Consider the following 10,307-nt stretch of genomic DNA (forward strand, 5'->3'; position numbering starts at 1 on the left):
AGAGTTGTGCTTTTGTTAGACTCAAGGTGCAGTGCTGAACTTTATTTGCTTCCCTTTAATATAGACTTCCAAGCTTGCACATTTTTTTTTTTTTTTGTAAAACCTTGCCCTTCAATATATGAATGGATAAAGATATGGTCCATATATACAATGGAATATTACACAGCCATCAGAAAGGATGAATCCCCAACCCTTGTATCAACATGGACAGGACTGGAGGAGATTATGCTGAATAAAATAAGTCAAGCAGAGAAAGTCAATTATCATATGATTTCACTTACTTGTGGAGCATAAGGAATAACATGGAGAGGAATAACATTAAGAGAAGGAAAGGAAAAGTAAATTGGGGGAAATTAGAAGAGGAGAAGAAGCATGAGAGACTGTGGACTCTGAGAAACAAACTGAAGGTTTTGGAAGGGATGGTGGTGGGGCGATGGGAGAACCTGATGGTGGGTATTACGGAGGGCACATAATGTATGGAGCACTAGGTGTGGTGCATAAACAATGAATCTTGGAACACTGAGAACACTGAAAAAAAAAAACAAGTAAATACATGGAAATGATGCTCAACCTCATTAATCATTAAGAAAAAGCAAATTGGGGCGCCTGGGTGGCTCAGTGGGTTAAGCCGCTGCCTTCGGCTTAGTTCATGATCTCAGAGTCCTGGGATCGAGCCCCGCATCAGGCTGTCTGCTCAGCAGGGAGCCTGCTTCCTCCTCTCTCTCTGCCTGCCTTTCTGCCTGCTTGTGATCTCTCTCTGTCAAATAAATAAATAAATCTTAAAAAAAAAAAAAAAGAAAAAGAAAAAGCAAATTAAAACCAGAATGAGATATCATTACATTAAAAAAAAACTTATTTCCAAGTAGTTTTAGAAGATACTCTTTATTAATGAAGAGCTGTTATTTTGCTTTGCTAATTAATCTCATCTGTGATCTCTTCTCTTTTCTCTCTCTCCTGCATATTGGTTTGAGCACATCAAGTTAAATAATCAGGTGAAGAGGAAAACATTATCATCCAAATATTGTCAACCACAGGATCACACCAGCAAAATCTTGTTTTGATAGCAGACATGCTACATCTATCAGAATTTAGTTTCATTGTGTTATTGCATGAATAACCTTGGACAAATCATTTAAATCTTATATGTTACATTTTTCCAGGGCAGTAAAATCTAAAGCTGATACACATGACTTTTGCTTCCAAAGAATGTTGGTAAGATGGAATTGATAGCATCTGTACATATTCTGTGTTTCTTTCAAGCTATGTATGAGGTAAATACTGAACTGTGGTTAACTTTCAGTTGGAGAAGCAACTCTATTCTTCTGGGTTTCTGTGAACCTGAATCCTCTTTCTTTTCCTTGGTAATATCATCCTCCTTGTCTTTGAGGATAGCATCTTTCCCTCTTTCGCAGCTTTCTGAAGGGGCTACCAAATACAGAATCTCATTCCTCTGGCCAAGAGTGTAAATGCATACCTCAGGCCAAGCTTATTAGAATTGTCTACATCCATACCTCTAGTCCATCCATCCAAGTTTTGAGACATAAGTGAAACCAAGTCACTATAAGCCTCTCCCTGAGATTTCTGTATGCTTAACAGACAGTCTCTTTCTTGCAGGGCAATGGCTTTCTCTCAATTTTAGAATACTTCAGGATCACCTGGATGTATATTAAGATATAGATTAAGGATGGGGAGCCCAGGTCAGAAGTTTCTGAGTCAATAGGTCTGTGATGTGACCCTAGCATTTGCATTTCTTTCTCTTTTTTTCTTTTTTTTTAGTTGTGTTATGTTATTCACCATAAAATACATAATTAGTTTAAGGCATTTGCATTTCTAACAAGTTCCTAGGTGTTGCTGATGGTGCTGGTCCAGGGGAAACACTTTGAGAACCACTCCTCTGGGATCACTAAAATGATGCAAGCCTAAAACCACAAGGGACAAATTCCCCTGCTATGTGGATAAAGTCTTTCAATTTTTAAAGGCATGTGATGAAGTCAAAGCTCGTAGAGGTGGGGAAAAAAGAGAACAAGGAAGACATGAGATACAGAGAGAGAACGGTGAGGTCGCCACTTAGGCTCTGGGTCCAGTTGACCCTATGCCTGGCTCCAGCTGTTTTTCCTAGTTAAATAACTAAATAAGTGTCCTGTCTAGCTTACTCTAATTTGGGTTGGCTTTCTAATTTTTTAGAATAAACAAAAATTCATGTTCATTCAGTTTCCAAAAAATGAAGGGAATTTTATTTTGATAGTGATCATTTAATGACCAAAGTTTTATTTAAGAAAGTCCCCAGAAAAATGTATGGTACTGTGGCCATGTTTGAGTATATGAGAGAAAATGTTCAGGCATCTTTATATATAACAATATTTTGTACCAAAGTTTTGCAAACAGGTTTACCATTTTCATGCATCATACACTGGAATATATTAGAGAGTACAGAGCATCAGTGCATCCCTGATTGGTTTCTTAAGAAAGAGAAATACATAATTATTTTGAATTACCATTAAAGACGATATTTAATTTCAGCACAGTTTTTTTTTCTTTGCTCATCATTCTCAGTTGGGTTTTGAAATAGTTCATCAACAGAGTTCAAATTATAATAATATAGGGGCAACATAATATTTCCCTTACTTACAAACATATTTCTAGTGCTCTAGCTTGGAAAATACCCAAAATGAGGGGAGAATCTCATTTTTTGCAAATTTGCCTTGTCGGTTTTACTAATTCTTAAGTGACTCCAATCACAGAATCTATTCAAAAGTTTAAATTCCTTTCCAAAAATAAAAGTAGAAGGGCATGAGAGTCATGCAGGGAAGGTGCAGCAGAAGAATTTTGATGGTCCTGCTAGGTAATTAACACAATAAGTAATGCCTTCTTTGCATGAGCTCTCAATCCCCCCACAGAGCCAAAATCAAAGCCTTTTCATCTTCTATTTCACCCCCATTTTTAAGGATCTTTTCTTTACACTTCACTGAAAAGTCCTCCATTTCTCATTAATGCTTTAAGTACAAAGCCAGCTCTGGTGATGATATAATTTTTCCCAAGTCTAAATTGGATTTCATACATAGCATTACAAAGTCAAAAGGCAGAACTCATGCTGTTCTGCTATTTTACTTAGTGTTTATATGAATGAACAAGCATGGAGTTTCAGAAGTTTGTTTTTTTATTTTCTTTTCCTTTTTTAAAATCAAATTTTTGTAGTTGACTTAGCATTTACTAGAGTGAAAATAGCACAAGTGGTCAAATTCAAGTATTTCTATCATTAGACCTGTTTACCTGCAGATTACAAAGAATACATAGAGTTTCATTCAACAGAGAATGTTTGTGTATGTAGCCAAGGAAAGCCATTTAAATTTTAGTAAAAACTTTCCTTGTATTTGCATCATATGAGACTCTATTAAATTCAACTTCCTGCTGCTATTAAAACCCAGTTTTTATTGGTTTCTTGTTGTTCTGGGATTTCAATTAATCAGAACTATCTTATTCTACAGATATTGCTGATACTAAAGTTGGCCAGACACCATGCATCAGTTCTTTTATATTGTCGTTTATATTGTGCTTTAAAACATTGGTCATTCATTAGCAAACATATATTAAATCTGCTTAAAACATATATTATATTAAAAACAGTTGAAGGGCACCTGAATGGCTCTGTCAGTTGAGCAACCAATTTTTGTTTTCAGCTCAGGTCACAATCTCAGTCAGTGACAGGGAATCAATTCCTGTGTCCAGCTCCACACTCTGTGGGAGTCTTTCCCTCTGTCCCTCCCCTACAACTCTTTCTCTCTCTCTCTCTCTCAAATAACTAAATAAAATATTTTTTCAAAATAAAACAATAAAAGCAGTCAAGGATATAAAAATTTTCTCTCTCAAGAAAATTCCAGGGGCACGTGGGTGGCTCAATTGGTTAAACAGTTGCCTTCAGCTCAAGTCATGATCGCAGGGTCATGGGATCGAGCCCTGCATCAGGCTCCCTGCTCAGCAGAAAACCTGCTTCTCCCTCTCCTTCTGCCTGCTGCTTTGCCTACTTATGCTCTCTATCTCTTTGTCAAATAAATAAATAAAATCTTAAAAAAAAATTCCAATCAACCATGAAAACAATATACATTATACATGCAAACACACACAGATACAACACACACACACACACATATACATAAAGCACATTTTTAATACTTTTATGTTACTGTTTGATTTCTGTTTAGTTATTTGTCCATCCAATATTATGGGCAAATAATGTAATATTAATCAATTCTTTGTACAGTCATTTCTTTCAAAATCAGTAAACTAAGAATTTTTCTCTTTCCTAATTGCTTTCTGGAAGTAACTAATTCCTAGGATTTATTTGGTCTTCAATAGAACATTGTGTGGTAGGGGAGTGGGAAGAAAGGTATTTGGACTTCATCATCTGCATCTGTCTCTACTGGCATATGCTGACATTATGCTCATGTTTTTGTATGGTTTTGTGCAGGATCAACCCTCAATCTGCTGATATGTCCATCTCATTGTCATTCTCCGGTCTATTCTCATTTTGTCCAATTAGTTCAAACTTACAGACCACTCTTGCTATTTCTCTGTCCCTGTAAACAGGGCAGAGGAGTCTTCAGTCTCTTCTGTCACTCCATGTCCATGGAAGACTTGTGGTCATGCCATTTTAACATAACTGAATGTAAATTCTTGGCTTTATGTCATTATCTGCTTTTCCTCATTCTTCCACATCTCTGTAAATGACACCATCAATCCAACTGGTTAACAGAAAAACAAGTCTTTCTTAATTACACACCTAAGTCCTCTTTCTTTCTACTTCTCCCTATTTCCCAGTCCTTAGTTACTGCCCTGATCAGAGCCTCTTTTATCTCTCAGCTGGACTGCAATAGCTTGCTTACTGGTTCTCTTTCCTTGTCTTTAGTTCTCTCCAGTCCATTTTTCCACAGACCAGTTAAAGTGATAATAGTTGCTTAGGGACTTCCCACCACACTGAAAATAACACCCAACCTCCTTACCATGGCCTCCACAGTCCACATGCATCTGTCCTGTTACTTCTTCAAAATTACGTTGGTTCATCCCCCATCACATCTCATCCCTCTCCGTACTCCAATTCCCTCCCAAAAAAAAAAAAAAAAAAAAAAAAAAAAAATACTTTCCACACATACCCATGCTGTCTGGGTAAATCCTCCTTCCTCTATCTCTGTTACATGTTCCTTATTAAAGCCTATCTTCTTTATAGCCCTTAACTGCTAAGTAACCCTTGTTTTTTGTTCTTTTGTTTGTTTTCTCACTAGATGATAGAAATCATGTCTTTTTTTTCTTTTTTCCTCTGTGTGGCTAGGATTGTTCTCAGTAGCTTGCAATAAAACAGGCACTCAAAAGTATCTGTTGAAATAGGTACCAGATGGGCTGATGCAGAAGAATCACACTTAACAAGTTAACATTCTTCTGTCAAAGCAATATTTCAAGGACAAATTCAAGAAATCCTGGAGATTCACTCTGAAAATTCCCAAGGTTTAATTTTGTTTAGTAACCCAAAACTCTAGAGTCATTCTAGAATCTCTTCTCTCCCTCATTACCACATTAGTCCTAAATCAAGATCCTTAAATATTTTGTAGACCTAGACATTTCTCTTCTTCACTTCTCAAGTCTATACCATTGTCAGCTTAAACCCCAAGCTTCACCCCGCATTGCTTTGGGAATAAAGACAAAACCCCTTAACATAATTTCTACAGCCTTTACAATCTGTTTGTTGTCTGCATTTCTGGCATCCTCTCTCCAATCTCTCTCATTCACTCACAAAGAAACTTTACTTGGCTTCTTTGAAATAACTCCTTCCTCCAGACCACACTAAAATGTAATTATTTGTCATTTAGGCCTACTTTCTCTGGCCAACTCCCACTTTTCCTTCAGGTATCAATGTAAACATTCCTCTTGAAGACACCATCACCAACACTCTATACAAGTTTCTCCAGCTATAGGTCCTAACGACATGGAAATTTCCATCAAAATATCCCTTAGAATTTCCTGTATTTATTTAATGTCTATTTCTTTCATGTCATATTGAAATCTACATTAAATTATGGCCTACGTCTGACTTTTTTTTTAAGATTTTATTTATTTATTTAACACAGAGAGATATCACAGGTAGGCAGAGAAGCAGGCAAAGAGAGAAGGGGGAGCAGGCTTCTCGCTGAGCAGAAAGCCCAATATGGGGCTCAATCCCAGGACCCTGAGATCATGGCCTGAGCCAAAGGCAGAGGCTTAACCCACTGAGCCACACAGGCACCCCTAAGTCTGACTTTTTGCTCCAAATAACCCCATATCTGGCAGAGGGTCTAACACAGAGCAGGCCCTTGATAAATTTCTATTTAAATAATAAATTCCCAAACTTGGACATGAAAGAGACTCCTACTTCCAAAGTTCCAAAAAGCTACCTCCCCACACCACACACACACACATCTCCCACCCCTCAACCCTACCCCTGCTCTTGGCAGTTCTTGAGGATAACTTAAAAACTAGTAGTGATTAGATTCTGTCTTTTTAGAGGCCTACATCACAGTATCCATGGGTCCTAGATTTTCCAGAGGAGTTAGAGCATCTAATAGACTATTTCATTACCTCCCTAAGTGCTCTTGTAGATATCTGACTGGGCATCCTGAAGATTGGCTCAGAAAATATGGATGCTGGAATTACAAAGAACTACTCTGAGGGCAAGCTGCCTACTCTTAGCCCCGATTTCATCTTTAGGAGTAAGAAAACAGCTTCAAAGATTTCAAAAGATCTGTGTTCTCTTCCCTCTGCCTTCCCTGCAACTGGCGACATGTTAGCATAGAGACACTCTATTTTTAAAGGAGCTATAGCCTATGCCCCCTTTAAGTTATATATTTTTTTGAGCTGCATGGAAAACCTACTCAATTAAATGAGAGAATGTATGAACAGCACTTATTATATCATTCAGTCTTTAACAAAAACTCAAATGTATGTTAGTAGAATTCATATTTAACTTGGTTGAACATGAACAAATAAAACAATAGAGGTGTGTAACTTCCCAAAGGTCTTAAAGCTACTTTACTTGATAATATTGAAAAAAAGGACTGAGGCCTAGTTGCCTTTCAACACTATATTAAGATAAAAAAAATGTTATTCTTATTACTTCAACTATGTTATCATCTTAATCATTGTATAATCCTTTTAAGTACTGTTCATATGCATGTCAATATAAAATACTCTGACAAATAATCAAAATGGATATTTTTTTACTATGGAGTTATTTCAATTTTAAATAATATTTATTTCCAAGGAATGCTATCTCATGCCATATTAATTCATGAATCAAAAACATAATTTAGATAGAGTTGGTTAAATGCTAAAAAGAATACAAATGGCAATTATCAATGGTAATTGCAGTGATAAGAATAAAGCTTACTTGTTTTGAGCAAATATCTCTTTCTTTACTAGAACTTACCTGGGAATTCAACATATCAAATTAAAATAAAAATACTGGGTGCCTATGTGGCTCAGTGGATTAAGCCTCTGCCTTCAGCTCGGGTCATGGTCTCAGGGTCCTGGTATCAAGCCCACGTGGGACTCTCTGCTCAGCAGGGAGCCTGCTCCTCCCCACACCCCACTCTCTGCCTGCCTCTCTGCTTACTTGGATCAATCTCTCTCTCTCTGTCAAATAAATAAGTAAAATCTTTTAAAAAATAAATATATACAATAAAAAATACACCTTAAAGAGAGATATAACACACCACAAAGTTTGAAACTGATTTTTGTAGCCTAAGTCATTTACATCTTGGCTGGCTTTCTTGCTACTTTATTTTCTTTGTTGCTATCAGAAAAAAGCAGGCTAAGGAAGGAAGGACCTATGACTTGCATTTCTTGAAAAAGAGAAAGTTATCACCTGAAATTAAAGAACTAAGATGTAACAGCCAGGCCACAGAAAATGGTTCTCCCTTGAAACATGACTTTTATGGATAAGTGCATCTGTGAACCAGCCTGTTGTGAATTTTCTAGTTTCAAATATATATTAGACCCTAAATGACTAAAATGTGTTTCTTGAAACACAAAGTACAGTGCAGCTAGTTATCAAATCATTGTGTTCATATCATGCTGTTTAATTATTCCTGTATTGTATTTAAAAACTCATTGAATAGAGATGATCTAAGATGGTACATGAGAAATAAAATATAACTGCCATTGATGCAAATTTTCTCCAAGTTTGACTGTTTAGAAAACGTGTATTTTTTTTTAAACAAGTAATTATAAAGAGCTAAAGGAAGCAATGATTATACTAAGAGGCATCATTTAGAAAGCACCGTACATAAATGCTTAAATTAGAACACAAGAAAAACTCAAAATTAATAAACTAAGAATCCAATTTAAGAAGATAGAAAAAATGTTTTATAAAAAATTTATAAATGCAAATAAATTAGGAAGAAGATAATAAAGATGGGATTAGTCATTAATTAACAGAAAACAAAGATACAGAAGAGAATACAATTAAACTAAATTTTTTCCTTTGAAAAGGAAAATGAAATAGACAGGTCTCTGATAAACTTGTTTAAGAAAGTGAGAAAAATAATGCATAAATTAAAGAATGAATAGTATGAGGAAGAAAAGTAAGAAATAAATGCAGATCCAGAAAGATTAAAATATTAATAGTAAGAATAAGAAACATATTTCAATAATACAAAAACATATGAAATGGATATACATATACACATATATACATATGTATACACATATACATTTATTGTTTATATTTGCTACAAATATTTTTTCCTCATTTGTCTTGTCCACTTTCTTTTTCCTGTCTTTTCATGAGCAATGTTTTAAATTTCATGCAAAGTGTAGCAAACCTATTCATTTCATGGTTAAGGCTTCCTGTGTCATCTTATATATTTCTTTTTGAGTCACTTGTTATAATATTATACTTATCTATGTATATCCATATTTATATTCATATATTCATCATATAAAATATATAAATCTATTACTTATACAAATATATCATAATTATATAAGTTACATGATATATAATTACATATATAGTATATAAATATATATAAACAGTGACTCAAGAAAAAAATAGATAGTAAGATACAGAAAGCATTAACCATGAAATGAATAATTTTGCTACATGAAATTTAGAACACTGTTCACCAAAAGGCAGGATAAGAAAAGTGACCAGACAAGGCAAATAATTCAATAAACTGAGTTCATAAGGAACTAAATTTCACTGAATTCAAAAAGCTTTCCTTTTTTTTCTTAATATTTTATTTATTTGACAGAGAGAAATCACAACGAGGCAGAGAAGCAGGCAGAGAGAGAGGAGGAAGCAGGCTCCCCATGGAGCAGAGCGCCCAACGCGGGGCTCGATCCCAGAACCCTGGGATCATGACCTGAGCCGAAGGCAGAGGCCCTAACCCACTGAGCCACCCAGGCACCCCTCAAAAAGCTTTTCTATATTTAATGAGTTTAGCAAATCATTTGTGGCTTACCAAAAGAAAGCTATATACTTTCTAATCAGAAAAATTTTAATAATTTTTGTAATTAAAGACAAAGCTTCCTCAAAACTTGTCAACAGAAATTATTTATGCCAGACACCATGCTAGGACTAGTCATCACATAAGCATGTTCCATGCCTTCTAGGAAATGATATTGTAGTGGGGATACAAGGAAGTAAAGTAGTAATGACACATTGGTATGATAAGTCAAAAGCAGATTTGTTCCAGAATGATGTTTTTGACATTCATTCACTTAATAATTTATTTAGAAAATATTTATATATATAAACTGTGTTTGCTACTGCTAATAGGAATACTGAAAAATAAGAAATAGTCTTTACCTTAGAGCAGCTTACAGTTTCCTGCATATCGTGTTACTAAGCCCTTATGATTATCAACTTAGAAAATAGAAAATATGCTCTAGAAATTGGAAGATTTAACATTTATGGTTTTTTATTCAAAAGAAAATTATAGGTCAAGGACTTCCACAGACTTAATATCCTTGATGCAAGGTTCTAAACACTGTAAACTATGGCCCAGTTGTAAGAGCAATTGTAACATATATTAAAAGAAAGTCACTTAGGGCACCTGGGTATCTCAGTTGGTTGAGCTACTGCCTTTGGCTCAGGTCATCGTCCCGGAGTCCCACATTGGGCTCCCAGCTCATGGAGAGTCTGCTTCTCCCTCTGACCTTCTCTCCTCTCATGTTCTCTCTCACTCTCTCTCTCCCTCAAATAAATAAATAAAATCTAGAAAGAAAGAAAGAAAGAAAGAAAGAAAGAAAGAAAGAAAGAAAGAAAGAAAGAAAGAAAG

Source organism: Enhydra lutris, unplaced genomic scaffold (genome assembly GCF_002288905.1).
Source record: "Enhydra lutris kenyoni isolate GAN:26980312 unplaced genomic scaffold, ASM228890v2 scaffoldscaffold28, whole genome shotgun sequence".
Taxonomy (NCBI): domain Eukaryota; kingdom Metazoa; phylum Chordata; class Mammalia; order Carnivora; family Mustelidae; genus Enhydra; species Enhydra lutris.